The following is an 18,190-nucleotide window of genomic DNA, read 5'->3' as shown; positions in this document are numbered from 1 at the left end:
GCTTAGGTGAGTCGTTGCTTTCACCCCCGCCATCTTCCATAGAGAACTTTTAAAAAAAAATTTAAAAATCAAATGAGAGAGATTGAGGAAAAAACTTAAAAAAATTAAGAACAAACAAAGAAAAACTAGAAGACATGAAAAACAAGTCAGTCAATTAGAAAATAAGATCCAGAAAGTTAAGGAAGAAAAAGACTCCTTGAAAAACAGGATTAAGTGAGGGGAAATGAGTGAAGGCATAAGAAATTGAGACATAATAAAGCAAAACATAAAGAATGAAAAAGTAGAAGAGAATGTGAAACATTTCATAAAAAAAAGAAAAAAAATCTTACTGGAGAACAGATCAAGAAGAGAAAACATCAGAATAATCAGACTACCTGAAAACTATAAACAAAAAAAAGAATCTTGATACAATAATACATGAAATAAAGAAAATTATCCTGAAGCATTAGATCAAGAGGGGGTAGTAGAAATAGAAAAAGCTAAAAGAGATCCTATGAAGAAAAACCACAGGAACATCACAATCAAATTCTGAAACCTCTACCTCAAGAATAAAATATTATGAGCAACAAGAAAAAAATTAAATATTGTGGTGCCACATTTAAGAATCAAACAAGACCTAGCAGCAGTGACATTAAAAGACCACAGATCCCTCTTTGGTTAAGGTACCATCTGTACAGCCATGTGGAGTTGACAATACCTGACTCTCCTCCTTACTCACTCCTGTTCACTCTTACTGAGAAATAAGTTGGTCAGGAAGCCGCTTCACTGAGATGGCATTCAAAGACACCAGCAAAACACTTCTGGAGTCCAAAGTAGCCATTCACCAGATCCAAATCACCCTCACTAGCTGTAACAGGAAATCACTCAAGAAAGTTTATGCTAATCAAATTAGGGGAACTAAAGAAAAGAATTGAAAGTGAAGAGGCCTGTCCAAATTCCTAAGACACTGTGAATCACAACTAAAAAACTCTTAGATGTGAGGGTTCAAAGAATTGGGATCAGTTCCAGATGAGAATCCTGAAAAGTCTTCTTGATTTCCATGATCTTTCTAAAATTGCTAAACAGATCACTTCTATCAGAGCTGAACCAGGTGTAGAAATTGAAGTCATCATTGTGGAAGCCTAATCAGTCATCTCTTTTAACAAACTGATTGCAACTGTAAAAAAAAACAAAGACCATAGGTCTTGAACACTATATATCAAAGAGCAAAAGAACTGGGGTTCTGGCAGAAAATATCATATTCAGTAACGCTAAGCATAATCCTGAATAAAAAAAAAAAAGAGGATTTAATGAATTGTCAGACCTTCAGGATTTTGTTTAAAAAAACCCTGAACTTAATAGAAGATTTCACATACAAAGGCCAAGAGAAATATAAGTTATATATGAAAGACTACTAACAAGGGACTCAATAAGAACAGGCTATTTACCTTTTTTATGAGGAAAAGTAAAACATATGTCTAAGATTGTTATTAGTAATTAGGTAGTTTGCAAAAAAGATTGGAACAGACCAAAGTAAAACCATTTAGCAATAGCTAAAAAAAATAATCATCAGGAACAAATGAGGTGGAAGAGGAAGAACAGACACAGAGGAATCTGATGGGGGAGAGGGCTAGTAGTACTGAAAACTTACTTTGGGGATGGATTCAAGAGGTAAATATATATATATATGCACTTAATTGTAGCCTTGTGGTGAGGAGAAGGGGGAAAAAGAACAAAGTGCACGGTGGAGAACAAAAGAAAACTTACAAGTAATCTAAGATGGACAGCTCTCAGTACAACACATGGTATTTATTATATACTTTCTTGAGCTTTATGTACTTTGAATTCTCTGTTACATTCTGCTGTGCACATGGCAAAGTTATTCTTTCTTTTATTTTGTATTATTTTAATTTTGATATTTAAGTTTGTTTCTTTTTCATTTCTCATTTTGCATTTAAGTTTATTTTTTAAAATTACAAAATATAAAGAATTCTTGGGTTTCTTGTGAGTTTCAGTTATGTTTATCAGCAACTCTAAAGGATTTTCACTTAAATTTATAAAACTTTTGTCCATGTAAGGTGGGGGAAAAGGTTAAAACCAGTCCTGGGTAAGTCCTAATTGTGCGAAACAGAAGTAAAACTGGAGTCATTTTACAAGTGGAATTGCTATTGGATATGGTTTTTAAAGGTTAAGATACTGAGAATCAACATGTCCCAAGAAAGCATTTCTTCTCTTTTGATCCCTTAGGCAATGCCCATAATCTTACTTTGTGACAACCTCAACTATATTATGGATTGTGGCTACATGACAACAGATACTTGGAAGGTAAAAATCTCCACATAGGAGCTTGGCCTGGATCCCTTTCAGATGCTTGGTGCCTAGGCAAAGCCGCCTATATCTATCTAGGTATCAGATTGCAACATCCTGAAGAGATGATGTTATTTTGAAATACCTCAGTTATATGAAAGTGTATGTGTATATGTGTGCCTGGGTGTGTGTGTATATGTGTGTGAGAGACAGAGAGAGACGAAGAGAGACAGAGACAGACAGAGAAAAACAGAGATGGACCAGCAGAGAGACAGAGAGATAGAGACAGAGAAACAGAGACAGAGATAGAGAAAAAAGAGAGACAGACAGTCAGAGGGAGACAAAGAGAGAGAAACAGAGCCACAGAGACAGAAACACAGAGAGACAGACACAAAGAAAAAGAGAAAGAGATACAGAAAAAACAGATACAGAGAGAGAATGAATGAAAGATAGTATTTTTTTCAGTTTATTAGAATTTTCGTGTTACTTATGCTAAACAGTTTCTTCTCTAGCAGAACATTACAATAAAGTACAATAACACATGGATAGATTCTGAAGACATTTGCCACTTACTAATGTACTAGTCATGTGACTATAAGAAGTCATTAATTGGTTTCTTCATCTCTATCTTAAGGATAATTGAATATGAGCAAGGATTCTTATCTTGAGGTCTATAAACCCCTAATTGATACAGAGAGATTTCTGGAGGGAAAAGCATTTTTTTAAATTTTCAGCAACCTCTAACTTAAATTTAGCATTTTCTTCAATTACTTAAAAACATTTTACTGAGAAAGTTTCCATAGGCTTCATAAGATTGTCAAAGGGTTCCACGACCCCAAAGAACTTCACTCTTGAATTAGAAAATCCCATAATTGGAAGGGAATTGAGAAGTCAGCTCACATAAAGCTTTCCCTAGTACAGGAATTCACTCTAGACTACTACTGACATTCTCTCCTTGAAGACTTCCAGGGATAAGAAACTCACTGTCTTCTGAGTATGCCCTGAACAATAATGCTTGAATTATGAGTCCCAGAAGGCTATTGTGAGGAAAGTGCCTTGTAATTATTAAACACTAGCTATGTGCAAGATACTTTATTAAGTGCTGGAGATACAAAAAAAAAATAAAACCTACTCTCAAAGAGCTTATATTCTATTGCAAAGATTCAGTACACACATAAATAAATGTAGTTGAGGGAAATTTGAGGAAGGAGGGAATCAGGGAAGGTTTCACAGTGGAGTTCATGCCCTATCAGAGCCTTGAAGAAAGAAAAAAGGTTCTGGGAAGAGAGACGAAAAGAGAGTATATTTGTTAGGGAGAAAGCTTGTGCAAATCCTTGGAGGTGAGACATGGAGTGTCGAATTACAGGAAAGTAGTTTAGTTTGACTGGAGCACAGAATTAATGAAGGAAGCTATAGGAAATGAGGCTGAAAAGGTAAGTGGGATCCTTTAATACAAAGCTGAGCAGTTTGTGTTTGGGGAGAGCTTAAACGTTTCTGAACAAGGGAATAATGTAAAGCACGAAAGAAATGAGTGACTATCACTCTTATTATCATTTTTATTGGTTTGACTGGTAGAGAACTCATGTCCTTAAGCAGGACCTAAATGGCAGCCCTTACTGCCAGTGATCATGTGAGCTGCTCTTCCTTTGACAAGTTTCACATGGCAGTTTCAATAATACTTAGAGGCAGGGAATTTGACAGGTTAATGTATACTGTATGAGAACATTTTCTACTCAATATATTCCAAAAAAGGCAATATCAGCAGTCTCCTTGTTCTTGAACAAAAGTTGAGAAGAAAAGGAAAATTCCACCCTGAGGATTCTACTACTTACCGGTATTTGATTTGGGTACTCACTTGCCAAGCAATGATGGCATACTTTTTATTATACCTTGAGAAGAAGCAAAGTATTATGGGATTTAGAATCAGGAGAATTGGGTTCAGGTCCCTTCTCAGGTGTTAGCTCATAGAAACATCACCAAAACTCTTAGAGCCTCAGTTACCTTATCTGTAAAATGGAGATGATTGTGTTGCATTCTCTGCCAGGTTATTATGAGGAAAGCTCTTCGCAACCCTCAAATCACAGAGTTATTTATGCTAGCGTTATGTTTATAGTGTTTATGCTAAATTATCATCTTGGGCTAAAACCAGACCTTGATCAACTTCCTTGGAAGTACTTGTTCAGTGGTTCAAGTGATTGTTGATTCTGTGTAGATGCTCCTCCCAGTGACCAGATCACTGCCCTTCTAATGTCTTAGTAGCAATTCTCCAAGAAGGGATTTGCACAAAAATTCATCCTTTGTGGGGCAGCCTATAAAAGAACATCTCTACAATTATCCGTGTTATTATAGTCCTTGAAGTCTGTACTCCACATTCCCACAGTTTGATAGGACCTTATAAAGCATGGACTCTACTGGCATAGTCTTTGAATACCTATGGTCACTTCCACATCTTGCCAGTTGGATAGAACACAAGCCCCCTGGTTGGACTGAAAGCCCTTCACAGTCTGGCTCTAGCCCATGTTTCCGGTCATTGCATATTATAGCAAGGTTCAGATTAGTGCAAATAATAAATCTATGAAGTGATTGAGTGGATTGGAATTTGCATTATTCCATATGTGGTAAATACGGTAAAATAAGAGTAATTGTTTCCACCTCAAACTATTCAGCAAAGATTAAAATAATACAATGACTTCAAAGGATTCTATTTGAACTAACTGGGACTCAGTTGTGCTCCTTTCCATGTACATTATGGTCCAACCAAATTGCCTCACTTGCTGCACCTTGTAGATGGTATTTCATCTTCTGCTTGTGTACTTTACTCTTTGCACACCTGTATTTCATGCAGGGATGACTCTCCCTCCTCACCTGTACTTCCTGGAATCAATCCCAAGTTTCCTTCAGGGCTGATCTACTGCTGCCTCCCACACCAGGCCACTCCTTCCAGCTCCTTTCAGTACTCTTCCTACATATACCCCAAGAAAATGACTTTATATTGAATTTTCAGTGCATATATTAAGCCTCTGCCATCTTATCCTGCACTCCACTGTAGAAAGCTAGCTCCTTAAGGGAAAGAACTTTTTCATTTTTGTTGTTGTAATCTCAGCCCCCATACAAGAGTATTACACATAGTAGATACTTAATAAAGTCCTTTTGCTCCTTATCTCCTCCCCCTTACTTTCTAGCTCTGTTTTATGTGTTATCTTCCCTTGTTAGAATATAAGTACTACCTTTTTTTTCTTGTATTTGCAATCCCAGCATAGTTCCTGGTACATAACAAGTGCATCTCCTCCCCTGCCCTTTCTCTCTTTCTCTCTCTCTCTCTCTCTCTCTCTCTCTCTCTCTCTCTCTCTGTCCCTCTCTCCTTCTCTCTGTTTTTCTCTCTCTCTCTTGCTCTTGCTCTCTGTCTATGTAAATGCTTATTGAATTAAGAAAATAGGTTAAACTTTTGTGGAATATGATTCCAAACCACATATATCTAGGAAGTGGCAGATGAATGATATAAACCTATGCAAAAGACTGCCAGTTAAGAGTTTCCTGTTCTCTATTGTATTCTGTCTCTGCTCACTCCCTAGTGGTTCTGTCAGGTTTCCTTAATTCCCAAAACCCCCGTCCTCTTTTAGTACCTGTACATTGCTTCTCAGAGAATCACAAAATCTCAGAGTTGGAAGAAACCTTCAGGGTCATCTAGCCTAACTTCTATGACTGAGCAGCAGTCACCTCAAAAATATCTCTGACAAATGGTCATACAGACTCTTCTGGAAGACCAACAGAAACAGGGAACTCAGCACCTCACATTCCACTTCTGGATATTCTCATCATTAAGAAAAATTTCTTTGCATTCAGTCTAAAGCTGTTCATTCTGCTTTCTGAGACAAGCAAAACAAGTCAAAACCTATTCCATATGACAGTCTTTCAGATACATGAAAATAGCTATTACACTCCCCATGCCCACACTAGTCTCCTCCAATCTATCTTCATCTGAGGGAAGGGGGGAGGGGGGTTGTAGACTACAGTCTTAAGATGGGTCAATGCTGTGACATAGCAGCTTAAAAAATAATGCAATTTTAGCCTGCATTGAAAGGTTATTATGTCAAGAACAAGGGATAAGGTAGTTCTGCTCTGTTCTGCCCTAGTGTCATTTTATTACTGGCTATGGAGAGTCAGTCATTTGTCAATAAGTATTTGTTCTGGTTTTTGTTGTTAAGTTATTTCAGTAGTGTCTGACTTTTCATGACCCCCACATGGGGTTTTCTTGGCAGAGATACTGTAGTATTTTTTCCTTCGTTCTTCTTTGTCCAGCTCATTTTATAGATGAGGAAATCGAAGCAAATGGGGATAAGTGACTTGCCTAAAGTCATACAGCTGAGAAGCGTCTGAGGTCAGATTTGAACTCAGGTTTTTCTGACTCCAGACTCAATACTCTTACCTATTGTGCCATCTCACTGCCCAGTAAACAATTTATTAAATAATAAATATATATTATGCGCCAGGAATTGTGCTAAGCAACAGGTTTTGCAAAAGAGGCAAAAGAGTGTCTCATCTCTCTAGGAATTTATAATATGATGGGAAAAAATGACTAGAATGGTGAGGATCCTTCAGATCATATTACATAAAAGTGAACTGCCATAATGAGAGATATGTAGACTGGAAAAGAGAAGATTAAGAGGGGAGTCTGACAACTGTCATCAAAAATTTGAATGGGTTTGTGATGTGGGAAAGGGATGTTTAGACTTGTTCTGCTTGATCCTGGAGAACAGAAATATGAGAAGTGGCAGGGAAGCAGATTTTGGGTGGGCATCATGAAAAACTACTTAACAACAGAACCTGGCTGAAAGTGGAATAGGGGGTAGGTTCCCTCCTACTGGAGGGCTGCAGGAAAGGCAGAATGATTGGGTTTTGTTGGAGATGGTGTTAAGGACATTCTCAGTCAGGTATAGGTTAAACTAGATAGCCTCTTTGGTCCTTTCTACATCTGAGATACTGTTAATCTCCTCAGCATCCTGGTAATCTTCCTTTATAATTCTTCTTAATAATTGCATCCAGAACTGAATATAGCACTACAATGTGTTTTGACTAGGGTGTAACATCTCTCTCATTTGGGCCACTGGATTTTCTCCACACTCCTTTGTCCCCCATGTCATGGTTCTGACATTTGAGTTTGCAGTCCACTAAAATCCCCAAATCTTATTTGCATGTATTATTGTCAAATCTATCCTTTACCCATCCTTTACTTGGACAGCTGCTTTTTTGAACCCAAGGGTAGGACATTTTTCCTATTAAAATCCATCTTATACAACTCAGCACATTGTTCTACCCTGGTAAGATCTCTCTGTACCCCAGTTCTGTCATCAAATGTGTTAACTATAACCTCCTGGAATTTTTATTTGTGAATTGGATAAGCATGTAATCTATGTTTTTATCCAAGTTGTGATAAAAATATTAAACAAGAGCAAGACAAAGAATAGATAACTCATACAATCCACCAGAAATATCTAGTTTGACAGTGATTTGTTTAATACTATTATAAAAAGATTGTGGGATCACACATTTAAACCTGAAAGAAATCTAAGAGGTCATTCAGTTCAATCTCCTCACTTTACTGATGATGATCATTTAAATCTGGTTATTCAACCTGCTTTAAACCCAAACAACTACACTGTCATACTACTTGTCCATATTGTCTGGAAAAATATACTGGGAGACTTTTATCAAAAACCTTGCAGAAATTCTGGTATACTGTATTAATAGCAATAGACTGATTGCTCAATCACTTAATCCTGTGGGGTTGAGGAACATGGGGAAAGAAATATGGTTAGTCTGTCATGATCTATTCCTAATGAAGCTGTTCACTGCCTCTCTTTCTAACTGTTTAAAAATTGTCCTTTAATAATGTACTGCTTGGCCTGCTAATGCCAAGATAGCAGAGTGAGGAAAGAACCTTATGAAAAGTCCCCCTAAACAATGAGAAAACTGCCTCAGAATTGATCTAGGAACATTGAAGCAGCTTACCAGGCAAGCAGGAAATGTCTGTCTCACTGAAGTGGGAGGGGAATGAAGTCTAAAATCAGCAGAAGCAGCAGCCACCCTCACAATAGGTAGCTTGCATCCAGGCTTGCAGCCTGGAGCAATCCACCAGTGAGGCCCCACCCTCTTGCAAACCAGCAAACCCACCCCCCCAGACAAGTGATCAGTCTGTCTGACACAGAAAGACCCACCCTAGTGACCCCACCCCCAGCACAAGAAACCAGGGAGGTCTTTACCATACTGCTAAACTCTGGTATAGTCATGCCCAAGGGCAGGCCATCAATGAGACCCTGCCCCTGGGTCTTTTCATCAGAGAGACCTTGTTTCCATAGCAACCTAGCAACTGTGCCTCACCCCTGGAACAGACAAACAACAAGAACTCTAATGAAGACCAGGCACCAGAAAGAGTGTCACCATAGCAATCCAATAGAAAGACCTCATCCCTGTGGTAGGTCAGCAGTTAAATCTTATACCCAGAAGAGGTACCTTTAACAAAGGACCCACCTCCCAGTAAAAGTCAGAAGAGTAGCATGGCCTCCAGTGAAAACAAACAGCCAAGTCCTAAAGCCCAGGGAAAGCCAACAGTATGACCCTGAGCCCTAGCACAAAAAACCTGGGACAGTGCAGGACCTGAGTCCAATTCTCATATAAAAACACTAAGTCACAAAAAAAAGGCTGGAAAATAAGCTAAAGGAAAGAAAAAAAGAAAAGAACTTGACTATAGAAATTTACTGTGGTGACAGGTAGGATCAAGGCATAAAGTTAGAAGAGGACAACAGTGTTAAAATGGCTGCATTGAAGCCTGAAAGATAAATGTAATTTGGTCTTAGGACCAAAAAAAATTCCTGGAAGAGCTTACAAAGGATTTTAAAAAACAAATTATAAAAGTAGAAGAAAAACTGGGAAAATAAATGAGAGTAATATGATAACCATGAAAAAAAAGAGTCAATAGCATTGAAAGATATATATAAATTTGCGAAGGAAAATAACTCCCTAAAAATAAAATTAGACAAATAGAAAAAGAAGTACAAAAGCTCACCGAAGAAAAACAAATGCTTAAAAATTAGAATTGCACAAGTGGAAGCTAATAACTCTATAAGACATCAAAGTATGATAAAAAATTTTTTTAAAAAGTTAAAAACATAGAAAAAATGAAAAAAAAACTGACCTAGAAAATAGATCCAGGGCAGATAATATAAGAATTATTAGACTACTTAAAAGTCATGATCAAAAATAGATAGATAGACAGACAAATAAATGAATGAATGAATGAAAGAATGAATGAATGAATGAAAGAATAAATAAATGGAAGCCTGGAGAACATCTTTCAAGAAAATATCAAAGAAACCTGGCCTTATATATGAGAACCAGTGGGCAAAATAGCAATTGAAAGAATTTACTGATTACCTTCTAAAAGAGATTCCAAAATGAAAACTCCCAGGAACATCATAGACAAATTCAATAGCTCAGAGATCAAGGAGAAAGTACTACAAACACTCAAAAAGAAAAAAGTCAAATATCGTGCAGCTACAATCAGGATTACATAGGATTTAGAAGCATCTACACTAAAAAATCAGAGGGCTCAGAATATGATATAGCAGAAGGCAAAGCCCCCCAAAATGAAAACAATCTTTCAGGGAAAAAAAATGAAAATCTAGAGAAATAGCATACTTTCAAGCATTCCTACTTGAAAGAACAGAGCTGAGTAGAGGTGGAGCCAAGATGGCAAAGTAAAGGCATGGATTCTCCTAAGCTCTCACCAAAATCCTTCCAAATGCCTTTAAGTAATGACTCAAAAAAAATTCCAGAATGAGAGAACCCACAAAAAGACAGAGTGAAATAATTTGTCAGCTTAAGACAAGTTAGAAGGTCAACAGGAAATGTCTGTGGTACAAGGGTGAGAAAGGAGCATAGTGTAGCATGGATTGTCCAAGTGCAGATCAGTCCAGTCCAGAAATAGCCCAAGAAAATCAAGAGCAGGTCTCTAGGCCACTGAGTCAATGGTAATGATAGATATTTCCAGACTTCTCAGTCTACAGATAGTAAGGGATTGGACAATGGTTCAGAAGGAAATTTACAGGTGTCCTTTTATTGGCATCAGGGTCAGGACTCTGTTGTATTGATTATACTTAGATCTGGGTCATAGTCCTGAGTCTCAGTCCCAGTGCAATGAGGAGGGCTAGCACAGAAGAGCTTGTTGTCATAGTGGAGCAGGGACCTTGGTCACAGTTCCAAAGTTGAAAAGAGTGCTTATGATTGCTCACAAACCAGTGGACAGTATGGGAGTGTAGTAAACACACTTCTCCCTAGATCATACGACGTTGATGTGAAGAGCTAAAAACATACAGATTCCCAGAATTATCTCTGAAAACAGAACAGATTGTACAAAAATCCTGATGTTTGGGACAGTAATCCCTTCACTTGGAAAGCAGAGCCCCACTTTTTCATAGAATTAAAAGTCAAGAAATGGACTAGGAAATGAGGAAACAAAGAAAGTTATTTTGACCAAAGAAAGTTACTACAATGACAAGGAAGATCAAAAGAAAGCCTCAAAAGAAGTCAAAGTTCTTGCATTCAAAGTCTCAAAGAAAAATATAAATTGGTCTCAGGCTGTGGAAGAGGCCAGAAAGAATTTTCAAAATCAACTGAGAGAGGTAGAGGAAAAATTGGGTAGAGGAGTGAGAGTGAGGCAAGACAATCATAAAAAAGGAGAGATAGCTTGATAGAGAAGGCACAAAAAAAATAATAAAGAAAATAACACCTTAAAAAAACAGACTAAGCCAAATGGTGAAAGAGGCACAAAAATCTAGTGGAGAGAAGGATGCCTTGACAAGCAGAATCAGTCAAATGGGAAAAGATATACAAAAAATTAACTGAAGATTAGAACTCCTTAAAAAGTAGGATTGGCCAAACAGAAAAGGAGGTATAAAAACCTCACTGAAGAAAATAATTTCTTAAAAGTTAGAATTCAGCAAGTAGAAGCTAATGAATTTTGAGACATCAAGAAACAAACAAAAAAAAAATCAAAAGAATGAAAAAAGAGAAGATAACGTGAAATATCTTATTAGATAAACAAGTAGTCTGGAAAATAGATAATTTAAGAATTATAGAACTACCTGAAAGCCATGATTTAAAAAAAGAACTTAGACATCATCCTTCAAGAAATTATCAAGGAAAACTGCCCTGATATTCTAGAAAAAGAGGGTAAAATAGAAATTAAAAAATTCATCAATCACTTCCTGAAAGAAATCCCCAAATGAAAAATCTCAGAAATATTATAGTCAAATTCTATATCTCTCCGATCAAGGAGAAAATAAAACAAACAGTCAGAAAGAAGTAATTTAAATATTTTGGAGCCACACTCAGGATAACACAAGATTTAGCAGCTTCTACCTTGAAGTGTTGGAGGGCTTGGAATAGGATATTTCAGAGGGCAAAAGAGCTATGATTATAACCAAGAATCATCTATTTAGAAAAACTGAATATAATCTTTCAGGGTGGGGATGGACATTTAATGAAATAGAGGACTTTCAAGAATTCCTGATGAAGAGACCAGAGCTGAAAAGAAAATTTGACTTTCCAATACAAGATACAAAAGAAGCATAAAAAGGTAAACAGGAAAGAGAAATCATAAGAGTTTTGAAAAGGTTAAACTGTTTATATTCCTACATGGAAAAATGATATTTATACTTCCTAAAACTTTCTCAGGAAGTTAAGAATACACCTAGACACAAAGCAGATGTTTGAGTTGAATGTGATGATATGATTATCTAAAAACTAAAATAAAATTTGCAAATTAAAACAACTCTGAACTACTACCTCACACCTGTCAGATTGGGCATTATGTCAGAAAAGGAAAATGACAAATGTCAGAGGGGATTTGGGAAAATTGAGACACTAATGCAATGTTGGTGAAGTGGTATTCCTGTACTCATTGTTGTCCAGTCATTACAGTTGTGTTCAGCTCTTTTTGACTCATGGGCTATGGTATGCTAGGTCTTTCTATCCTCTACTACATCTTGAATTCTGTCCAAGTTTATGTTAATTGTTTCTATGATACCATCTGTCTCATCTTCTGCTATTTCCTTTGACTTTTGCCTTAAATCCTTCCTAACATTAGAGGAGGTTTTCCAAGGAGTTCTGTCTTCTCATTACATGGGAAAACTATTTAAGCTTCACCTTCAGTATTTGACCTTCCAATGAATAGCCTGAATTATTGCACATATAGGCCCTTTTTCCTTTTCATTTTTTTCAGATTAAATAATTATAATTTTATTTTAATATTTTTTCTCCAATTATACACAGAAACAATTTTCAACATTCATTTATAAAATTGAGTTCCAAATTCTCTTCCTCCCTCCCTACTCCTTCAATTAGAAGGCAAGCAATTTGATGTAGGTTCTACATGTGTAATCATGAAAATATACTTCCGTATCAGTCATGTTGTAAAAGAAAACATAGATTAAAATAAAAACCCAAGAAACATAAAGAAAGTGAAAAAATGTGTGCTTTGATCTGCACTGACATTTCATCAGTTCTTTCTCTGGGGATGGATATCATTTTCCATAATAAATCCTTCAGAATTGTTGCTTATATTAGCTAAGTTGTTCATACTTGATCATCTTGCAATATTGCTGTTACTCTATAATATTCTCCTGATTCTACTCGTTTCATTTTGTATCAGTTCATTTAAGTCTCTCCAGGTTTTTCTGAGAACATCTAGCTAATCATTTCTTATATCAGAATAGTGCTCCATCACAATCATATACCAAAAATTGTTCAACCATTCCACCAACTGATGGGCATCTTTTCAATTTCCAATTCTTTACCACCAGAAAAGAGTTGCTATAAATATTTGATCATAGTTCTAAATTGGTCTACATAATGGCTGAATCAGTTATAACTCTACCAATGGTGCATTAATGTCTCAGTTCTCCCACATCTCCTCCTACATTAATCATTATCCTTTTCTGCCCTATTAGTCAATCTAGAAGGTGTTTTACTTTACATTTTTCCAATTGATGGTGATTTATAGCTTTTCTTTTAATGTGACTATAGATATCTTTGATTACTTCATTTGAAAATTGACTTCATACTTTTATCATTTGTTCATTGTTGAATGGCTCTTATTTGTTTTAAATTTAACTAATTTCTTTATATATTTAGAGATGAGGCCTTTGTCAGAGAAACTTGATTCAACTTTTTTCACAGTTATGATTGTTAACTGTATTTTCCTCCATCCTATTTCCCCCTTTTTATTCTATTCTCTCTTCCCTTTCACTCTGTCCCTCCTCAAAAGTGTTTTACTCCTGACTATTGCCTCCCCCAATCCACTCTCCCTTCTATAAGCACCCTTCTTTCTTTTATTCCTTCCTCTCTTACTTTCTCGTAGAATAAGATAAATGAATATATCAAATTGAATGTGTGTGCCATTCTCTCTTTCATCCATTTCCAGTGAGAGGAAGGTTCAAGCATTCCTGGCTGTCTCCCCCATCTTCTCCTCCACTGTAATAGCTTTTTCTTGTCTCTTTTATGTGAGACAATTTATCATTCTACCTCTCCCTTGTCTTTCTCTCAGTGCATTCCTCTTTCTCACCACTTAATTTTATTTTTTAATATATCCCATCTTATTCAACTCACATCTGTGCCCCTCTGTGTGTGTATACATACAACTGACCTGTATGTATATGCATATATATACACATACATATACACATGAGTGTGCATGCACACACACACATACACATACACACACATACACACATGAACCACTTCTAACTGCCTTAATAATGAGAAAGTTCATATGGGTCACAAGTATCATTTTTCCATGTGGGAATATAAACAGTTTAACCTTATTAAGTCCCTTATGATTTTTCTTTCCTGTTTATCTTTTTAATGCCTCTCTTGAGTATTGTATTGGAAGTCAAAGTTTCTATTCAGCTCTGCTCCCTTCATCAGGAATGCTTGAAAGTCCTCTATTTCATTGAATTTTCATTTTCCTCATCAAGGATTATGTTCAGTTTTTCTGGGTAGCTGATTCTTGGTTGTAATCCTAGCTTGTTTGCACTCTGGAATATCATAATCCAAGCACCTCTGACCCTTTAATGTAGAAACTGATAAATCTTGTGACTGTGGCTCCTTAATACATGAATTTTTTCTTCCTGTATGCTTATGATATTTTCTCCTTAACCTGGGAGCTCTGGAATTTGGCTATAATATACTTGGTAGTTTTCATTTTGAGATTTCTTTCAGGAAGTGATTGGTAGATTCTTTTAAGTTCTATTTTACTCTCTGGTTTTAGAATGTCAGGGCAGTTTTCCTTGATAATTTCTTGAAAGATGAAGTCTAGGTTCTTTTTTTTTGATCATGGATTTCAGGAAGCCCAATAATTTTTTTTAAAAAAATTATCTTTTCTGGATCTGTTTTCCAGGTCAGTTGTTTTTCTAATAAGATTGTTTTTCTAATAAACTGTTTTTCAAATAAGAATTTATAAATTTTCTTTCACATTGTCTTTTGGGATTTTTTCATTCTTTTGGTTTATCTTATTGTTTTTTGATGTTTCATAGAGTCAGCTTTCATTTGCTCAATTCTTATTTTTAAGTAATTATTTCCTTCAGTGGGATTTTGTACCTCCTTTTTCATTGGGCCAATTCTATTTTTAAGGAGCTTTCCTCTTCAATCAACTTTTGTGTATCTTTTTTCCATTTGACTGATTCTGATTTTCAAGGAATTCTTCTCTTCATTGACTTTTTGTACCTCTTTTACCATTTGGCCTAGTCTGTTGTTTTGTTTTGTTTTTTAAGTTGTTATTTTCTTCAGTATCTTTTTGTGCCTCCTTTGCTGTTGGATATTTTTTTCATGATTTTCTTGCATCACTCTCATTTCTATTCCCAATTTTTCCTGTACCTCTCTTACTGGATTTTTGAAATCCTTTTTGAGCTTTTCTATGACCTGATTCCAATTCATAATTTTTGGGGAGACTTTGGATATAAGAGCTTTGACTTTGTTATCATTTTCTGCATGTGTGTTTTGATCTTTCTTGTCACCAGAGTAACTTTCTATACTTAGAATTTTTTCTGTTATTGGATTATTTTCCCAGCCTATTTTTGTTTACTTTTCACTCTTTGCTAAAGTAGGGCTCTGCTTCCATGTTGGAGGACTTACTGTCCCAAGTTTTAAGGGTTTCGTACAATTGTTTTCAGAGACATTTTTAATGATCACTAAGTTTTCAGTTTTTCCAAGGTGGTATGGCCTAAGTAGAGGTGTGTTTGCTGCTCTCCTGGCCTGTACTTTGGCCTGTGAGAGACCATAAGCACTCTTTTCTGCCCTGGAACAGTGATGAGAGTCACTGCTTCACTGCTATTGCAAGCTCTAATATACTAGTGTCACTCTTCGCCCTGAGACTGCCATCCAGGATTACAACCTAGATCTGAGTATGGATAAAATAACAAAGTCCTGCACCCAGTGCCAGCCCTGTAATCTTCTTCTGATGAGTTTCTCGACCACATTATCATCATTGGACTCAGAGCTCCAAAAGCAGCCAGTGCAGATGCTGATTCAGTGGCTCCCAAGGCCTCTCTGGTTTGCTAGGGCCTGATCTGTGCTGGCACTGCCTGCACTGTACTGTCCTCCACTTTCACTTTGGTGCAAAAGACATTTCCTGCCAAACTTTTAAGTTGTCTTGAGCTGGAAAATTGTTTCATCCCATCCTTTTCTTGTTTCTGCCACTCCAGGATTTGCTTTAGGACATTGTTTAAAGGTCTTTGGAGGGGTTTCTGAGAGAGCTCAAGAAAATCCCTGCCTTCTCTCTGCCATCTTCCTTTTTGCTTTTCTTTGATCTCTTTGTGGTGTAGACCTAGTAGTCATACTGCTGGATCAAAGGGTATGCCCAGTATCATAGCCCTTTGGGTATAGTTCTAGATTCCTCTTCAGAATGGCTGGACTGGTTCACAACGCCATAAAAAAATTCATTAATGTATCTATTTTCCTTCATTTCCTCCAGCATTTGTTATTTCTGTTAGGTGTAAGGTGATATTTCAGAGATGGTTCAATTTGCTTTTCTTTAATTAATAGTGATTTAGAGCATTTTCATATGACCATAGATAGCTTTGATTTCTCATGAAAACTATCTGTTCATGTCTCTTGAATGTTTATCAGTTGGAGAATAGCTCTTATTTTTATAAATTTGATCCATTCCTTACATTTTTAAGAAAAGAATCCTTTACCAAATAAACTTGCTTCAAAACTTTTTATATTACTCCATTGCTTATGGCAGATTTTATTTCTCTTAATAAGGCCCATTTTTGCTTTTGCTTTGTCTAAGATCATGATGCTACCCCTACCTTTTTTATTACGTCAGCTGAAGCATAATAGATTCTTCCCTGCACCTTTATTTACACATTCTGTTTTTATTTCAAATGTGTCTCTTAAACACTTGTTGAATTTTGATTTCTAACCCATTCTGCTATCTACTTACATTGTATGAGTTAGCTCATTCCATTCATATTCACAATTATGATTACTGTGTATTTTCCTCCATCCTATTTTCTTCTGTTTGTCCTTCTCTCTCTTTTTAATCCCCTCCTCCTCAAAAGTCTGTTTTGCTTCTGTTCACCACCATCTTTAATATGATCTCCATCTTGTCCCCCTTTTCTCTTATCCCCTTCCCCTCTTATTTCCCTGTTGAGTAAGAGAGATTTTTTTAATACCCAACTGTGTATACATGTGTGTGTACGTGTGTGTGTGTGTGTGTGTGTGTGTGTGTGTGTATTTTTCCCTTTATGAAGCAGTTTTGATGAGAGTAATGCCCAGGCATTACCCATCACCCCACCTATTTTCCCCTCCTCTGTAAAAGCTCTTATATGCCTCTTTTATGTTGAGAAACTTTCCTCCAATAACTCTCCCCTTTTCTCCCAGTGCATCCCTCTTTCTCATACTTTCATTTTTAAAATAAAAATTATCCTAGTATTTTCCTTCAAAGCTTTTTGAACTGATTGTAGGAGTTTTTTCATTGCTTTCTTCCTGTGTTTGTGTCTTGTTCTTCCCTGCCATTATGGTAGCTTTTTGTGGTCAGGATTTTTTTGTTGCTGTTTGCTCATTTTCCCAGCCTATTTCTTAACTTTTAACTTTGTGTTAAAGTTGGACTTTGCTGACCTGAGAATAGGGAGGCATTGCCATAATCTTCAGACTTTTTTGTGCTGTTGTTTCCACAGCAAGTTCTGGGGGTTTATAGATTTTCGTTTCTTTTAATGTGCTGTGATCCTGGGAGAGGTGTGGTTATTTTTCTTCAGGTCTATGCTCTAATCTTAACCTAGGGTGGATCTTTGCTCCCCGGCAATCACAAGCATTATTGCTTCTCTTGATCCTGTAACAGTGATCATATCCCCTGCTCTCCTGCAGCAGCAAGTGATAACATTTGTCTGTGCCTTGAAACTGTCATCAGGGCCTCTATCCCTTGTAGCTGGTCACAAGTGCTCATCTCCACCCAAGAACTGCAACTCATTACTCGATTTGGGCAATAGAGTTGTTTTCCTGGCTCTGCTGCTTCAAAATTCAAATTGAAGCATTATTTTAAAATTATCTGGAGGGGAATGCTGGGATAGCACAGCTGAGTTGCTGTCTGTAATCTGCCATCTTGGTTCTGCCTCTGACTTGAATTTATTGAGAGTAAATTTTTTTTTGCTAGGCAACAAGGTGGTACCTAAGTGGCTCCTAATTCTGTCATCTGTTAGCTATTCCTTCTAGATTTTTATTATCTGTGAATTGGATAAGCTCCAGTGCTCTAAGATAGAGTGTTAGACCTGGAGTAAGAAAAGACTTGAGTTCAAATCAGGCCTGTTCCTTTGGTCAAGTCAACTGCCATCTGCCTCAGTTTTCTCAG

The 18,190-nt window shown here is 36.6% G+C and overlaps 1 pseudogene; it reads left to right on the top strand.

The window, feature by feature from the left end:
- Positions 1–770: 770 nt before the first annotated feature.
- LOC140498234 (small ribosomal subunit protein uS10-like) lies at positions 771–1,125 on the top strand (annotated as a pseudogene).
- The last annotated feature ends 17,065 nt before the right edge of the window (positions 1,126–18,190 follow it).

Source organism: Notamacropus eugenii, chromosome 4 (genome assembly GCF_028372415.1).
Source record: "Notamacropus eugenii isolate mMacEug1 chromosome 4, mMacEug1.pri_v2, whole genome shotgun sequence".
Lineage (NCBI taxonomy): Eukaryota > Metazoa > Chordata > Mammalia > Diprotodontia > Macropodidae > Notamacropus > Notamacropus eugenii.
Note: the sequence above shows the minus strand (reverse complement) of the source record. Positions and strands in the feature narration are given on the sequence as shown.